This window comes from Arachis duranensis, chromosome 6 (assembly GCF_000817695.3).
Source record: "Arachis duranensis cultivar V14167 chromosome 6, aradu.V14167.gnm2.J7QH, whole genome shotgun sequence".
NCBI lineage: Eukaryota > Viridiplantae > Streptophyta > Magnoliopsida > Fabales > Fabaceae > Arachis > Arachis duranensis.
The window spans coordinates 69,704,602-69,724,449 of record NC_029777.3 but is presented as its reverse complement, the minus strand read 5'-3'; positions in this window follow the sequence as shown (position 1 = coordinate 69,724,449).

Sequence of the window (19,848 nt, the reverse complement as noted above, 5' to 3'; positions counted from 1 at the left end):
GATTCTATTCCGACATGATCGAGAACCGACAGCTAGATAGTCGTGCCGTGATAGGGTGCGTTGAACATTTCCACTGAGAGGATGGGAGGTAGCCACTGACAACGGTGAAACCCTTGCTTAAGCTTGCCATGGAAAGGAGTAGGAAGGATTGGATGAAGACAGTAGGAAAGCAGAGAGACGGAAGGGACAAGCATCTTCATACGCTTATCTGAAATTCCTACCAATGAATTACATAAGTATCTCTATCTTTATCTTTATGTTTTATTCGTATATCACCATATCCATTTGAGTTTGCCTGACTGAGATTTACAAGGTGACCATAGCTTGCTTCATACCAACAATCTCTGTGGGATCGACCCTTACTCGCGTAAGGTTTATTACTTGGACGACCCAGTACACTTGCTGGTTAGTTGTGCGAAGTTGTAGTGATCACAATTTCGTCCACCACATGCCAACAACAATTCACCGGTGGTGCATCTGGCACATCATGAAGAAAATCCCAAACAAACTAAATGGCTACAAGCGACACGAAGAAATTGAACAAGAGATGAGCCACGTCGTTTCGAACTCGTTCACAAAAGACGCATTCGACAGAAAACTGAAGCAATTTCCTCACAAAGTATGGCCTCAGAGGCAACAAGAGGCTCCAGGTAACCGAGGTTTCAATTCGAATTATTTTCATACTTTTACTTTTTTTGTTAAAATGCACACAGGTTTCGTTTTAATCCAGCTCATGTTTTCGATTCATTCTACAAAGCTATACGAAGATCGTCATATATATATATTTCAGTTTACCTGGATCACCTCTTTTGAGTCGGGATGAGAAGCACACAAAGGAGCGAGAGCATGCACGAATTTTTTAACAAGTTCATCACACGCAACAAAGATTGCCTAGCAAGCAGAGAGCAAAGAGAGAGAGAATTTGATGGTGTAGATTTTCACACGATGATACCATGCACAACAAAATCATCAACAGAGGCTCAGTTTCAGCACGTGTGTACCCACGAGAAGTTCAAGGAAGTTCAAGAACAATTCAGAGGAAAGGTGAACTGCATCACAAGATCAAAGCATTTCACCCTAGGTTCACAACATATGAAGTTATAGAGCAGGTTTCTAACTCCACATTCAACAAGTTTTTCGTCATCTACGACGCAGTATCACGAGAGGTAAAGTGCCAGTGTCTACTGTTCAAGTCAAGGGGCATATTATGCCGCCATTCCTTGAGTGTCTTAATCTTCGAGCGAGTAAATAATGTGGCACCGAAATACATACTAGAACGCTGGAGCAAGAATATAAAGAGGAGGCCTACATATATCAGGAGCAGCTAAGACGAGCCTCTACTGGAGTCGATAAGTAAGAGATTCGACGATTTGGTGTTTCGGTAGCACAATATAAGCGAATTTGTGTCAGAGACCGAGGAGCTGACCGAAACTCTGCACTGGGCCTTTGACAATGTCATGGCGGAGATGCAAGAATATCAAGCGAGAGGCAAAGGAAAAAGTCCGTTATCCCACGAAGAAGCGACGTTGAGTGATGTGAACGACCTTCAAAGCCATCCAAGTGTCAGAACAAGAGGCTACCCGAAGAACAGACTTGGGATCAAACTTGGAAAAAAAGATCTCAAACGCCATGAAGAAAAAGAAAAAGCCAACTCCAAGCGAGATAAATTGATTTGCTTTCAATTAGGAAAAGAATTCATTTTTACATTTTGCTAATATACGATTTCTTTCCTATTTTGCTGTTGAACCTTTTAGACAGCTGATCAACAATTCAGTCAAGTTCCAGCCTTTACAATTCACCAGATATAAATTATCCCATAGAGGTTTATAGGAGTTTCAGTTTTATGTAACATAAATTTTCATTCATGTATCAACAAATTTCAATTCATTGGAGTTATAGGAAGTTTAATTTCTGACTGATGTTAGTCTTTATTGAATAGTCACTTTTTGTGTTTGATATTAACTTTCTGAAATTTTTTATTAAATAGTCACTTTTTTGTTTATTGACTAGTCAATTTATTCTATTATGTCAAAGAGTTCAGGTGTTTCTGAAACTGAATACTGATGGAAACATTTTTTAAAAATTAGCTCTCTGCAATAGTGATATATGCTCTTTTTCGGTCCATCCAATGTATTAATTTCGGTTCATTTGATTTTTTGGGGCTCTTAATGTTTGATAAATGTCCTGATTTTATTCAATATCAACCTAGAACAAAATAGCAGCTAGACAGTTCCAACAGATATATACATTAACATTAGATTAGATTTCCAATAACATTTACATTAATATTCACATAGATACATTCAAAGAAGCAGTGTTTGCTTTTTTAAACAAGTTAAAAAATATATTATTAATTACAATCAATTAAATAAAGTGTGTCCTATTTACTATCTGTATCCGCATATGTGAATTTACAAAAAGGGTTGGAGAGGGCAATAGATGGCTCCGGGAGTCTTATTGCTTCTGATGCCCGAATCATTTGGTCTCTGATTTTGTTGATTTTGTGCAATAGAATGTTTGGACCATATTCGCGTCTGAAGGCATCAATTTCTTTCTACAATTCAATTAAAAGGAATTAGTTACATAAGAAATTAACCTAATTGAAATAAGAAATCAAAGAATTATATTAATTTAGAAACTACTTACTTGTGTCTAAGCTTTATATTAATACCTCTTATCTTTTTTATCTTTCGAGGATCAATTATTTCAAGCCATTTCATGACATATATTGCACAATCATAGCTAAACAAGAATTAAGTGAAATATGATTAATAGTATACAAAATAAAACACATTAAAAATAGTACTATAGAAGAGAAAGATTTTTACCTTGTACGTTGACAATTCAGCCTGATATACTCTGCTACTTCTCCCTTTCCGTCCTCAATTAAGGGCTCCGCCCCAGCGTAAACCCTCATCTGGGAAACTATTAATTCCTGAAAGGGATACAAAAAGTGAATAAAAATTAGCAACTACAATGAATCGAACTCTGTTCATGTTATGAATAAATTATGATAAACATTCAATCAGCAAGAGAAATATTTTGTGCATGCAAAAGAACCCAAGTGAATACATAACAGTCAGGTGAATCAAAATTAGAAATTATACTTAACCGAACATCAATCATGATTTGAATAAAATGTGATAAACATTCAATCAAGAAGGGAAACATTTCTGCATGCAATAGAACTCAACTAAGCACTTAAGGAAACCGAATGTAAAATCACCAACTGTAATGAACCGAATTCTACTCATATTTGAATTTTACAACAAAATTTGTATGATTTAAATAACTTAGAACAAATTTGTTCAGTTTAATTCTCAAGCCAGGTATTTCTTCTTTCTTCTTATTCACAGGGTCAAGCGCATAGAATGCCTTTTTCTGGACATCGACAATCCACGACCACTGGTGACCTCCATTGCAAATCGGCACAAACAGCTGAAATTTGGGAAAATGATAGAATATTTCATTTGAAATGATAGCAAACGAGTGAATTATCAAAGAATTTTTAGAAATCACAACTTACAAATGGATGCGATGCGAGTTTTCTTTTGTCAAGAAAACGGTGGTAGTGGGCATATTGGTCGACATCCATCCGGTTTAGATCCATGTATTTCTCGCCATGGTTTCCCAACATAAACATCTGCAAAACAAACCTCAGTTAAATCACAAATGAACCAAATTATTTATCAGAACCATTAAAACACCAATCATGCGCTGAATAAAATGTGATAAACATTCAATTAACAGGAAAAACATTTCTGCATGCATAAAGACTCAACTGAACACACTAACAATGAAGTGAATTAAAATGGCGAACTCTATTGAACTGAACACCATTCATGTGCTGAATAAACATGATAAATATTCAATCATCAAGAAAAACATTTCTGCATGCAAAAGGACTCAACTGAACAGTTGAGAATCAAATGAATCAACATGACCAACTCCACTGAACAGAACTCCATTCATGTTTTAAATAAAACGTGATAAACATTCAAACAGCAGGGAATAAAAAATTTGGCTTACTGCAATATCTGCCAGCACACAATATATTTGTTCCTGAAACCGGCGACTTTTTATTTGGTTGAGAATCTTGCAATGTGCATTGACCACCTACAGGAAGAAAATTTATGAGATATACGGTATAAGATTCTTTAGAAAAATCATTAATGTTAACGAAATAGGCAAAAAATTTACCGTGGTTTCCACATGTTGTTTGGGCATTAGAGACATGAAATGATGTCTAAGCCCCTCGAAATCCGCTTCATACTTCAAGACAAATATGGTGTCATATTCGTTGGTACAATCTTTGGTTTGTTTTAGATGTGTCATCCAATGATAACACTTCTCCATCAACTCCTCCGTGATTTCTTTCTCTTTCTCCGGAGTTTTGTACCCTTCAGCGACTGTGAGGCTTGACTCGGCACTTGTTGCATCAGCAAATTTCTATGCTGTCGCCACCCCAGCATCTACCACCGTGTCCGCCTGTATTTTGAGTTAACTCACTATCAGTTGAGAAGGAGGACTTGGTTGAGATGCTGGGGGACTTATCCTAAGGCTGAAGGAAGGTGCATCATCTTCCCGTTGCCTAGGATGAGCAGCACTGCAAGAGTTTCAAGAAATAAAGAAAAAGCAGTACCATATAACATGAAATTTAATAAAAATGATATTAATTAAAACTTACACATTCAAAGGAGGTTATGGCTCCGCCTTCCTTGGTGAAGATTCTTCGCCGGCCTGCTTTTCGGATTTCGGAGGGCAGCTATAACAAACAAAAAATAATTGATTTCTGGATTCTAATGAATCGCAAATAGAGAATGTAATGAACCAAAATTATCCAGATCCGAACAAGTAGTAAAACTTACACATCAATGTGTGCTTCTTCTTCCTTTTGTCTTATCGCTAGAGGTTCTTGGCACAGTTGCTGTTGTAGTTTCGGAGGGTTGCTGCATTAAATAGAAAAGAGTTCAATAATGACTCCAAATTATTATCCTATACCATTAAATTGAATAGAAATAATTTTATGTGCAACTTACTCATTAACAGAAGCTTCTTGTGGTTCATTTTTAGAAGGGACATAGGTAAAGTCATCATTTATTAGCTCTTCCTTAAGAGAACTCGGATGAGACACCGCAATAGGAGCTCTAAGAAATGTAAACAAGGAAAAAGTTAATGCTGAATAACTAGAATAGGTACTGAGAAACCAAAATTTGCACATTGAAAAACTCACATATCCAAAGTTTCTTGTCGAACTGCAATAATTTGGAGGTCAGGTTCAGGTGTAGCGCTACTAACAATTAAAAGGTCAATACTTCACTCAATACACCGACAAGCAAAAGCATGCATATTTTAATCAAGTGAATCAAAATGACCAACTTCACTGAACCGAACTCTATTGATATTCTGAATAAAACGTGATAAACATTCAAATAGCTGGAAAAATATTTCTGCATGCAAAACAACTCTACTGAACACTTAACAATCAAGTGAATGAAAATGATCAACTCTACTGAACCAAACTACGTTCATGTTTTGAATAAACAAAAATTAATAAAAAATTATTACCTAAATCTACAAGACCAACATAAATATTTCGACTTACATAGGTGGAGTTTGGGATCTCTATTTTTGATGGATTTTCTTTCTTCTAAAAACTTTTACCAAGGTTCCAAAGTACTTTTCTTAATAAAAAATATACCAAAATAAAATCATCAACCAAGATTAAAAGCAGATGATTAAAAACACATCAAATTCATTTTTGGAATCCAATGAACGACACTTAAACCTAGAATTAACCAAATTTACCTAGCATTTGCCGGTGCATTTACAAACGGTGTGGAGCTTATCTGAGTTTGTAAAGGCTCGCTGTCCAAATTTATAGTCGACGGTCTAAGCAAAAAAAAATCAATATTATTCAGTAAATCTAGTGACAAGAGGTTTAGCAAAAGTTAGCAAACAAAAAAAAAAGAACTTGATGTAATAAATCGAATCTTACGTCTCAGAGAAATCATTTCGGGCCTCTGTCGGGTCAAAATCATCTGGAGCAACATTTGTATTTCTAGCTCCATCATTTTTTTTCTTTGATCTTTTTTCTTTTAACAGCTGCAATGCATGTCTTCTTCTTTCGGCAGTGCTATCCTTTACTTGTTCACTTCTAAAAAATCATAAAATAAGTATTAAGGAACCTAAAATGAAAGCATCAATAACTGAAAATATGATTCCAAAAACTTACTCCTTTTCAGATTCAGTTTTGTTCTCTGAATCTGTCAGAACAATCTTGCTTGATTTGGTTTGTTTTTTGGCCACCCTCTCCGGTTGTTTTTTTTTTCACTGTGGGTGCTTTTTCGAATTTTTTTCCTCTACAACACACACAAACACATTGAATTTATACCGGAGACAAATATCACAACCATTATTTACTTAACAAGCACACACAAACAATTTTCAGCAAATAAAAGCAAAATCAAACCAAATGAACATCATACAATTACAGCGCTGAACCAAAAATAATCAATTTTCAAACTTACTGGTTTTCAGATTCACTTGTGCTCTTGGAATCCGTCGGCACAAGCTTCTTTTTTTTTCAACCATCTTCTGTGGTTGTTTTCTTTTTTTATGTCGCTGTTTTTTCAATTTCTTCTTCTTCTCTGCGGTACATAAGAACCAGCGCATAAGAAAAAATTTAAACAAATAGAACATCAGACAAAGATAGTGTTGAACCAAAAATAGGCATTTCCAAAACTTACTGGTTTTCGAATTCAGTTGGGCTTTCCGAATCTGTCGAACTGCTCTAGTTTTGAGATTCACTTGTTGTTTCTGAATTCGTCAAAACAATTTTTTGTTTTTTCACCATCCTCTGTTGTCGTGTTTTTTTGGCTGACGGTGTTTTCTCGGACTCAGATTCGGATTTGGAAAAAGTGTCTTCTTCCGAAGAAGAATCCAGAACACCAATTTTCTTTTCTTCTTTCTTCCCTTTTTCCTTTCTCTTTCCCCTTCAAAGAAGCTGTTTTCTTCTCCACCTTATTTTCTTTTGTTTTTTTCCTCCTTTAATTGTTTTCTATACAGAAGTCCCTAAATACACAAGCTAATTTAGTTGGCAGAGTATTTTAGAAGCATCTGAAATGACATTTTAGGGAGAAATTTTGGTTTAATTTACCATTGTATCGGTTGTTTCCTTAAAAATCCAGTCGAGCATCATCTTCTTTATCCAGTGGGCCACCCACGGTGGTCCGGGAGCATCTGGTGCATCCAAGCGAGGGAACTTGAATTCATGGAAATAAATCATCATGAAAACAAACACACAGTCGTCAATGGACAGTTTCTTTCCCTTTCTCTTGTTTTTTATCCCCTTCCTCAAGAAGCTTAGCACATGATTTGCCCAATCCCATTGTCGGATGTTGTCCACACGATGGGCAGGCGGCTTATAGATCGGGGGAGGCCATGCTTACCTTCGTTGGCAGTAAGAAACATTTCTGTACGAAGATGACAAAAGTCCTCCGGAATTTCTTCTGGTTCTCCTCCCTTTCAACACTCATTTCGAGGACAAACTTTGTCAAAGACACCAATGTAACATATTTGAAGCTGTCAATTATCGCCTTGTCTGCCTCATTTAGACTGTCGTACTCAACTTTTTTAGGAAAATGATTTCCTACAATATTTTAATAGCAACAAATCAACCAAAAAGGTTCAGTTTCATTTTCTATATCCAAATGAACCAAAAGTAAAGGAACCAAAGAACCGAAAATAAGCAGAAAGTAGAAAGTGTATTACCGCCGTGGTTTATGCCCAGCACAACTGCTACCTTTCCAAGTGTTATGTATATTTTTCCATGGAGAGTTTTTAGGTAACCATCATAGTCATCATAGCAAGCAACCCATTCTCTCAAGAGGCTGTGAGAGACGTTTATTTCCAAGACATGTGCCAGCACACCGAAGCCCATTTCTTCAATAATATCTTTCTTTCCTTGGCTCATTTCCTTGAACACCTTCGCTATTGCCTTTGTCTGACATCTACAATCGTGAGTTTTCTACAAGGTTTCAAAACAAAATGTCACGATATATATAATACAAAATAGATTTTATTCAAATGAAAGGCGATAAATATATTTAATGTGTCCCTATGCTTACATTATAGTGCGGCTTCTCCTTTTTTGTTACCATCATCTTTTTCATTTTTGCTGTAAGGACAAAAAAATTTGGTCAATAATTCACTCAATACACCGACAAGCACAAGCATGCATATTTTAATCAAGTGAATCAAAATGGCCAACTCCATTGAACCGAACACCATTCATGTGCTGAATAAAACGTGATAAATATTCAATCATCAAGAAAAATCTTTTTGCATACAAAAAAACTCAACTGAACACACTATAATAAAGTGAATCAAAATGACCAACACTATTGAACCGAACACTATTCATCTGCTGAATAAAATGTGATAAACATTCAATCAACAAGAAAAATATTTCTGCATTCACAAGAACTCAACTGAACATACTAACAATCAAGTGAATCAAAATGAAAGAAACCACTGAACCGAACACTATTCATGTGCTGAATAAAACGTGATAAACATTCAATCAGCAAGAAAAACATTTCTGCATGCACAAAGACTTAACTGAACACACTAACAATCAAGTGAATCAAAATGAGTAACTCCAATGAATATAATACTATTCATGTGCTCAATAAAACGTGATAAACATTCAATTATCAAGAAAAATATTTTTGCATACACAATGACTCAATTGACCACACTAACAATCAAGTGAATCAAAATGAGCAACTCCACTAAACCGAGTAACATTCATGTGCTGAATAAAACATCATAAACATTCAATCATCAAGAATAACATTTCTCCATGCAAAAGAAGTCAACTGAACATACTAATAATCAAGTGAATCAAAATGAGCAACTCCACTGAACAGAAAGAAAATAAGAACATATTTCATTCCAAGCCCTAGTTACACCAAAAATGGAATCAGAGTAAGTCGATCTACTAAACGAAGCAACTCAATCCACTAAACCTAAAATGAAACTAGAAGAAACGCAAGATTGCAAGATTTTAAATGAATAGTAGTTTTTCTCATACCTTTCACAGCCTCTTTTCTTGTTTTCATTTATTTTTTTTTCTTCCTTTCGAAATCTTCTTGTGATTCCTGAGTAGAAGCAGTTTTCGCAGAGAAAACGATTGTGCTTTGAGATTTTTTGAGAGTGATTCGAAGTTCTCCAGTAGCGGTTTCAATGTTGAAGAAGGAACATTGTTTCATATTCAAGACGCAAATGAATGTTAACGTTTCGGGGGGTTTGAAGCGTGTGAATTTCACGGTTCATTTAATGAGATTGGATTTTTTTAGTATTAGACCAGCTTGGATGGACTTAGATGAAAAATTATATAGAAATGTAACAAACTATATTTCACTTTTTTTTTTGTGTGTGGTTATCTATTATAAATTAATTATTATCAGAATTTCTCTCAAAATAAAATCTAATACGCGTAATTATTTACTATACAAAAATAAAAATAAAAAATTGAATGGATTTTATAGCAGAATTGAAGTTTTTCTTTCAATATATAGCTTATTAAATACGTATTTATGGTCCACAGTTTTGCTCATAGATCTCGTAACCAAGGTAGAACTGATCATCGGTAACTAAGGATGTACGCAGATCGGATCGGATCAGATATAGTCAAAAATTCGATCAAATCCGCACAATTTCTATCAGATCAGATCGGATATGATATCCGTATATTTTAGTATCGGATCCGATCGAATATCGAATATCGAATATATCAGCATAATTGAACCTTCTCTTTTTATTCATATTTCTATGTAAAAAATTCAATAAAAATATTTCTTTCACACTTTTAAATTTATTTATTCTTAAAATATTTTTAATCAAATTTTTTTTAAATAACAAAAATAAAATAATACAATATATGAAAAATAATTACTAAATAAAACATACAAACAAGTAAATATAATACCAAACATATATATATTTATTTATTTTTAATTATTATTGTGCAGATCTGCGAATTCGCGGATCAGATATGCGGATATAAAGCAAATATCTGCAATCCGATCCATAAAAGGTGCGGATCGGATCCTATCCGAATATTTACTGCGAATTTGCAGATACGATTCAATCCATGAACATCCTATCAATAAATTGGTTGAAGAACTTTTTTTTATTTTTTAATCAAAAAGCTCTACATTGAAGTTGAACCAAAATAGGTGGAATATTAGTCTCAAAAATAAATGTTTCAAGTGATGAGTATGTATGATAGGTATAATACATGATATAGAACATTATAAGAAAAAGGGTAAACAATAAACTACTAAAATATACTCAAAAATTTATATTGAAAACAAAAATAATCTTAAAAAATATGAATAACAAATAAATTCTCAAAATACACAATAATCTGATAAACATAATCAGATATTAAATATATATTCTTAAAAAATTTTAAAAATAAGATCTTGATGAGATTTTTTGTAACATTATTAGAAAAATAATAAATACTTATTTTTAAAATTTAGTGATTTTACCCCACGTGAATATTTTTTAATATTTTTTTGCGAATGACAAAACTTTTTAAAAGAATTTTTTGAAAAAAAATCCTATAGATTGATTTTTTTTTTCTATGTACCGACTACATAATTATCCAAATGTTTCCACAATAATTAAAATCAAATGGACAAGTCATTTATTAAATTTAAAATTTGTTTGTTACTTACAATATTATATTTCGTGTTATTTTTATTATGTTTTTAAATTATTTAAAAAAAATTTGTTATTAATATTTTTTAAAGTTATTTTTATCAGTAATATGAACTTTTAAATACTATTTTAGTCATTTACTACAAAAAAAATTGAAAAAGAACTTTTAGAATTTATTCTTTGGGAGATAAAATGACTTAAATGTATTTAATCATACTTGTGAGAACTTAACTGTTAATCAAACATTTACTCCAAATTCTTGGATTACTAATCCAACCCAACCGAGGATTATAAGTTAAACCGATTATCTTAGTTATAATTAAATAATCCATAAATATAGAAATATAAAATATATTGAAATTAATAAAAAAATATTTATTTTAAATTTAAAAATATAATTTAAAAATAAAAAAATCATGTATAATACAACAATTTAACTTAGTGATAAGCTAAGCCTTATCTTGGCTTTGGATTGGGTTTGGTTAGATTTAACTAAGTTTTTTTATTTTGATCAAATTTGACCTGTTTTGATTGAGTTTGATTAAATTTGACTAAATTATTGATTGTTTAACTGATTTAAATGATGATCTAATTTAATTTAGAGACTGAATCTTATTTGATCGATTGGATGATTAAGTTTTTAATTTAAATCGAGTTTGATAACTACAAAAAAAATCTAGAGAACCAACTTATTTATATGCAACCAAGTAATCAATTTTTTAAAAAAATCATGTTTTTAAATTTTTAAAAATTAGTTTTACGCTAAAAAAATACGCGTCCCCCACTCTTTTTCCCATCTTTTCTCCTCTTCCACCACGTCTCTCGCCCAGAAGTCATTCACATCCAGCAGCCATGCATCCTCAACTTCGAACGGTGCACGAGAACGACTGTCGCGATTACACTACAAACTGCGTTCGAAAACCACCGCCAGCAGCCGCACATCCTTGCACCACTTCCTTACACCATGTCTCTTCTTCTTCTTTCTTTTCTTCCACGCCTCTCCCTCCACGTTTCTCTCTTTTTCTTTTGGATCACCGTCACTTCCACTACCTCTCCAAAATCAAGAAACAAAAGAATTCTTTTTAATAATGTTGATTTTTTTTTTAGGTTTTGGATGATTCTTTTTAATAGTTTTAAATGTTTGTATTTCTTACATTTTGTATGTCTGTTTTTTACTTTTTTATGGGTTTTGAATATTTTTTTATATTTTAAATATTTTTATCATAATTAAAAGTTTTTATTATATTTATAATAATTTTAGATATTTTTTTGTGTTTTAAATATTTTTCCTCTTTTGCTTTTGCATATTTCTTTTCAATTGATAATTTTTTGTTTGTTTGTAACTTAATTAATAATTAAATATTATTGGCTAATATCCTGATTGATTACTTAGCATAATTGGATAACTATATATGTAATCATTTAATGGATGGATTACATGAAAAAATTTGATATTATTGACTATGTGTTTGGCCATTAAATTGATAATGATTAGGGTCGGTAAACGGGTCTAAATTTGTCATGTCAATCTGTGTAACCCGTCAAGAAGATGAGTCGGGCTGAAAAATTGAGATTGTCACACATTAAAAGCTCGCCTAATTTGTACCGTTTAGATCGCGGATTTTGACGGCGCGGAGCGGGTTTTTCCACTGGACTCAGGGTTTTTTTTTTTGAAAATGTTCTAATTTAGTATTTTGAATTATATTTTATGTTTGATTGATTATGTTCTAAACTTATAGATGTTTAATTATATGTTTTGGACAATATTTATTTTACTTAGCCCGCCCCACTTTATGGCGGATTGGCGGGTCGGCGGACTAACCTACTTGACTTTTTAAAAAAAATAAAATTTATTAAAATTAACAAAAAATAATAATTAAAAAATCAAATACAAATAAAAAATAATCAAATTATAATATAGTTTTTTCATTATCTTTTTTTTTAATTTTTAACTTCAATAAAATTGTTCAAAATAATATTTTTTAATAGAATCATCTTTATTTTAAAAAATAAGTCACATAATTTGAACATATATACGAAATTGTAAAATAAAATAAATAAAGTTAATAACTAAATGAAGAATAAAAATAAAAAATGAAAAAAAAGTTTTTAAAAATTCTATAATTATTAATTTTATAATATAGTAATCACTCTTTTATTTAATAAAAAAAATATTCGGTCCAACGAACCGATCCGTCCCGTCCCGCCAAAACCCGCCAATTTGGTAATATGAGTTTGGCGGATTTTTTTAATTTGTCAGACTCTAAATCCTAACCCGACCCACCCTTTTTAGCGGGTTTAGCGAATCGACTCGACCCGTTTTGCCACCCCTATTTGACCTGCCAACTCGCTACTCATTAAAAACAAACATTCGGCAGGACAAAGCCGGATAGACTTACTCGTTTGTCATTCCTAATGATGATTATCATCATAAAAAATTTCGGCTAAAAATTACATTAGATGATGATATTAAAACATAAAATCGAATTATGACTGTTATAGGCTAGCATAACAAACAAGGTATGTCATTAGAAAAAATATTAAATGAATAAATTATTTTTATAATTAAGTTTAACTACTTTTTTATTGTTTTTATATATTGTTTTCGGCTGATTTTTATTATTTCAATTAGCTATTGAACTAATTTGTACTAATATGACTTAGTTATGTAGCATTGTCATTAAAAATAAGATTTCATCATGTTTTTAAATAAGTTCCAAAAATTAATCCAAAATTAAAGTATATTGTTGTGTTATCCAAAAGCACTAAATGGGTATCTGTTATTTGATAAAAGTGTCATCCCATATTCAAAATATTGAATGAAAATGTCATTCAAAAATAAATTCCAAATTGGAACAAAAAGTTGCAGTAATCCGTATAATGCATGGAAACGTCACTGGCCTAATAAAAGAGAATGGTTAACTTCATCCAAAAATATGTCAGTTCTTTTAACACAGTTAAAAGATTGAATCTTTTGACCGAAATAAACTTAACAATCTGATTTGTTTAAAAAATTTTGCTTATAGAAATTTTAAGATAAATGTTAGAAAGTTAACAGAATTTATTATATTTAGCTATTATTTTATTATTAATTTAATTTTTTTTTATTTTTTTAGTCTAATAATTTAATAATATGTATATTTTATTCTATATTAATTATTAATTATTAATTATTAACTAAAAATAATAAATTTTGTTTACTTTCTAACATTCTTCTAAAATATATTTGTTTATCAATTATTAACTTAAATGGAAAATTTTATTTGGTCATATAAGATTATTCTTCTTAAACTGTTACACAGCTATGATCAACAACATGAAATTAAAGGCTAATATAGTATAATTTAGCTGAAAACATGGGCTTTCACTTTGACTGATTATAACATGCAACAAATGTATTATATTACAAAAATTAGTAGCTAAAACAATTACGACCTATTTATATATAAATATATTTATTGGTTAAAAATATTATATAAATGAGTAATTATACACTATTACTAGATATTTAAATGTATTATATAAATAGTAATCATACATCATTCAATTTTATCTCACACCATTATAAATATTGATAATGGCTGATTAATGACCACATATCACAACGCATTCTTGATTAGCCTAATTATCTTCTTAATTTTATAAATAATTGATCCTTGTTAATTTTTTTATATTTTATTTATATATATTTTTCTCTCCTAGTCATAAAAGTTTTTATTCCTAATTTACACACACACACAAAATTTTTGGGTAATATCATAATGAAGAATAAAATTAAGTAAAAAGTAAAAATTATTTGTTTTACAATAGAAAAATATTTAAATAATAAAAGCATAATATACAATACACATTTTCTTAAAAATTTAATTACAATCTTTAGTTTTCACCCAACTTTATTTTATATCAAGGTTCCTTGGTTTCTGCTCCTTTCTATTCTCAAACTCTACACGTATCCCTTTCTATTAGGACTTTCACAATTCTTTGGTGAATTTTTGTTGTAATGTTCACGGTTGTCCCGCAAGTGTAGGTGAGGGTTATGCTTTGGAGCTGCATATTTACATTAGCATTACTTATTTGAGTTATTTCTAATAAGTATATAGTGTGGAGCAATAAGTTCCATGCATCAACTCTAATGCTAGTTTCACCATGTTTTTAGCATATTCTTGGCATACATCTCTATACAACGAAAAGAATTTGAGGGAATAGAAAGTGATATAAAACTAAATGTGTGGATAAATTAAGAATAAAAAATTTATGATTATAAGAAAAGAAAAATGCACATGAATAAGATATGGACAAATTTGATAAATGTCAACTTTATAGAATTAAGAGAATAATTAGATTTATTAATTAGTCCTTCCAATAATTTATCATAATATGTCACATAAATTGCAAAAGAAGTCTCTTTATTTTGAACTAGATAGAGTTTTTTATCCAACAAAAAAAAAAGCAAAATTAATATTTAATCAAGAGAAATATTAGAAATTAATATTTTTTATTAACATTAATCAATAATTTAAATTAAAACCTTATTTTATACTATTAAAATTTAGTGTTTAAAAGTTAGGATATAAAATTTAATAAGACTTAATGGATGAGAAAATAATAGAATCCAGGTACTTCCTTCATTGCAACTTTATCATCTAACAATAAGCCAAGTTGAATACAAAAATTCAAAATACGTAGCAGAGAACCAAAGACAATAATTGGAGGTCAAAAGTCGTTAGAGAAGACTATTTCATTGCAGGTAACTACTAATGGTAAGACCTCATATTTTTTAAAATTATATAATAAATATAATTAAAATATAATGAAAATTTTATATACTTTAATTTTAATATCTAAATTTTAAACTTTATTTTATGAATAAAAAGATTACTTTTATTACCTCTAATTCTTGAGTTAAAATATTTATTTGATAAATAAATAGTATTTTTTTTAAAAATAAATTTGTTGGATTAAAATTGGTTTTTAATTACTATACTATCTATCTTAATTCTAAAATTCTCAAAACAAACCCTAATTTCTACAACAAACCCTAAAACTCTGACATAAATTTTATACTCACTCCTCACTCATCCAAAACCCTAGCAGCCACCCTCTTCCCTCAAAACAGACACACTACCTCCTCCTTCCCCCTTCCCCTGGGCAACAGCGAAAGAAGAGATGAGAGGGGGAGACGGCGCCAGCGAGGAGGGGCGTCACCGTCGCTGTTGAATCGTCGTGGAGGAGAGAGAATGACTGCACGAGGGAGGAAAGCCGAAAGGGAGACGACGCGATCGCAGAACTCGTCCCGCTACTACCCGCGTTGCCATCCATAAAGTTGTGAGATGTTCGCCGTCGTCGTTGTTGGGCCATCGCCGAACTGCATGCTGCCGTCGAAGTTTTCAGCGTTGCCATCAAAGCGCCAGTGAAAGGAGAGAACACGAAAAGGGGAAGGAGCTGGAATTGCTGTTGTTACTGCCGCTGCTGGGGGCCAGCCACCATCACCGAGCTTCTGCCATTGTTTTACTCGTCGCCAGTGATTTTGAGCATGATTCATTGTGAATATTATTGAAATATGATTGGCAAGGATAGTGGTCTTATCGTGCTTGCGTATTTGATATTGAAATGTGAATATGGTTGATGTTGTGAGGACGGTGATTTTTTTTCTCATAGATTTGGCAAGGTGAGGATGAAAGATTCTCTCTCTTGTCATGGTATGGATGTGGAAAAGGTGGAATGGCACTGACGATGACCAAAAGCATGGGTTTGAAATTTTCACAAAATAGATTTTCATTGCTAGTATAGTTCCAAACCCGAACAATTGACCATCAATCCAATTTAAATTCAATGATGTCACAAGCAATACAAAATTAACCGAGAGTATTTAAATTCTCAGGTCGTATTTCCTAAGAGTTGCAATTAAAATATCATATTGTTGGCTATTAGGGAGAAATGGGGGTTGGATGACAACAAGAAAATGTAAAGTGCAAGAAATTAAATGATCATGCAAAAAATTTAAATAGCAAGAAATATAAATAGCATGCAAGAAAATAAATGAAAAGCAAGTAAAGGTAATAAAAATGGAATTTAAATATTAAAAAGAACTCTTGGTGAGAATTGGATAATTAAGACTTGCTATCCTAGTTGTGAACCACAAACATGGTAATTGTGTGTGGATTAATCCCAATTAGTCAACCCTACATCGAGGATACGTCAACTAGGCATAATTAATCTCAATTCCTAAATCCTAAGTCAACATTATTTATGGGTCACTTAGAGTCAAGGGGAACCAAATTAATTAACAATCCTCACACAATGTGGAATGAACATCCACCACTCAAGTTCATCACCCAAACACCCAAATTCCAACCAAGAGTAAGAAAAACTATGCTAAAATCCTACCAAGCATTTTATCAAACACTTGGTAGGCATAGAAATAAAGCATGATAAAATAACAAAAAATAATAAATGCTACAACTACCAAGCAATAAAAATAAAGATAGCAACTTAATAAAGCAATAAATGACATGAAAACATAAATTGCATTAAATGTAAATTAAAGTAACAAGAGTGCAAATATATAAAGGTAGCAAAAATGGAGAAAATGACAAGATAAGCTAAGAAAATTAAGACAAGAAAACAAGTAAAGGTAGAAGAAACTAGATTAAAACAAGAATTAAAAAGAAAAATTACAAGAAAAGTAAACTAAGACCCCTAATTTCTAGAGAGAAGGAGGAGTTTCTCTCTTTAGAAGACAACCTACATAATGCTAAACTAAACTAACCTTAATTTCTCCCCCCTCCCCTCCTCCCTTTCACATGGAGTGAGGCCCTCTTAGATATAGGAAGAATCAGCTTCAAAAAGTCCAAAAACTGGGCTCTGGAGGCCCAGAAATCGCCCCATCGATTTTCATTAAGTGAGTCACGTGCTGGGATGAGTGTGTATGCACAGATGTGTGCGTACGCACATGCACATGATGTTGTGCGTACGCACACATGGCTTTATGGTTCTTGTGCGTACGCACAGTGGTTCGTGCGCACGCTGGTGCACGAAATTGTGATCTCAATGGCGCCAACAACTTGGTACACACAATTGTAATCTCAACTCTTTTTCACAACTTCGCACAACTAACCAGCAAGTGCACTAGGTCGTCCAAGTAATAAACCTTACGTGAGTAAGGGTCGATCCCACGGAGATTGTCGGCTTGAAGCAAGCTATAGTCATCTTGTAAATCTCAGTCAGGCAGATTCAAATGGTTATAGAGTTTTGATCATTAAAAGATAAATAAAATATAAAATAAAGATAGAGATGCTTATGCAATTCATTGGTGGGAATTTCAGATAAGCGTATGGAGATGCGTTGTTCCTTCTGAATCTCTGCTTTCCTATTGCCTTCATCTAATCCTTCATACTCTTTTCTATGGCAAGCTGTATGTTGGGTGTCACCATTGTCAATGGTTACTTCCCGTCTTCTCAGTGAAAATGGTCCTCTACAGTTTCTGTACGACTAATCAACTGTCAGATTTCTCGTCTCGGATGAAAAATACCATGCACAGATATCGTATGGCTAATCAGCTGTTGGTTCTCGATCATGTAGGAATAGGATTTACTACCCTTTTGCGTCTGTCACTACGCCCTACAGTCACGAGTTTGAAACTCGTCACAGTCATCCCTTCCCAGATCCTACTCGGAATACCACAGACAAAGTTTAGACTTTTTGGATCTCAGGAATGCTACCAAATGTTTCTAGTCTATACCACGAAGATTATAATCTCGGATTCAGATGCTCCATTATCAGAGGGGAATCGATGTGAATCGTTGATTAGAAACCCAAGAGATATACATTCAAGCTTGTTTTCATGTAGAATGGAAGTGGTTGTCAATCACGTGTTCATAAGTGAGAATGATGATGAGTGTCACATAATCATCACATTCATCATGTTCTTGTGTGCAAATGAATATCTTAGAATAAGAATAAGCATGAATTGAATAGAAAAACAATAGTACTTTGCATTAATACTCGAGGAACAGCAGAGCTCCACACCTTAATCTATGGTGTGTAGAAACTCCACCATTGAAAATACATAAGAGATAATGGTATTCATTGGCTTCGGCCCCAGAGAGGGAACCAGAATAACCAAGACTAGTCTAAGGACTAAACATTCAAAGATGAAAATACCATAGTAAAAAGTTCTATTTATACTAAACTAGTTACTAGGGTTTACAGAAATCCACTTCCGGGACCACTTGGTGTGTGCTTGGTCTGAGCATTGAAGCTTTCATGTGTAGAGGCCTTCTTTGGAGTTAAACGTCAATTTGTAACTTGTTTCTGGCATTTGACTCTAGCTTGCAACTTGTTTCTGGCGTTTAACGCCAGAATAGGGCAGAAAGCTGGCGTTGAACGCTAGTTTGCGTCATCTAAACTTGGGAAAAGTATGGACTATTATATATTGCTGGAAAGCCCTGAAAAGTATGGACTATTATATATTGATTGGTAAAGAGAATATAGGGAAGAGGATAGGATTTGATTGGTGAATGGTGTTTTGGGTAGAGTGTTATAGAGATGTGTGAGGGGGAGAGAGAGGTGGGATAGGTGGGGATCCTGTGGGGTCCACAGATCCTGAGGGGTCAAGGATTTGTCATCCCTGCTCCAATTAGGCGTGTAAACGCCCTTAGTGTGCAATCCTGGCATTTAACACCAGAGTACTGCTTGTTTCTGGCGTTAAACGCCAACTTTTATTCCTTTTCTGGCATTAAACGCCAAGCTGCAAACCTGTTTTTGTTGTTTAACACCAGCTTGTTGCTTCTTTCTGGCGTTTAACGCCAGTCTGATGCTTCTTTCTGGCGTTTAACTGCCAGACTGGGCGTTAAACGCCCTTTCTGCTACCCTTACTGGCGTTTAAACGCCAGTAAGTTTCTCCTCCAGTGTGTGCTATTTTTAATGCTGTTTTTTTATTTTTCTTTAATTTTTGCAGTTGTTTTTATGACTCCACATGATCATCAACCTAAAAAAAAGAAAATAACATAGATAAATAAAATTGGGTTGCCTCCCAATAAGCGCTTCTTTAATGTCAATAGCTTGACAGTGAGCTCTCATGGAGCTTCACAGATGTTCAGAGCATTGTTGGGA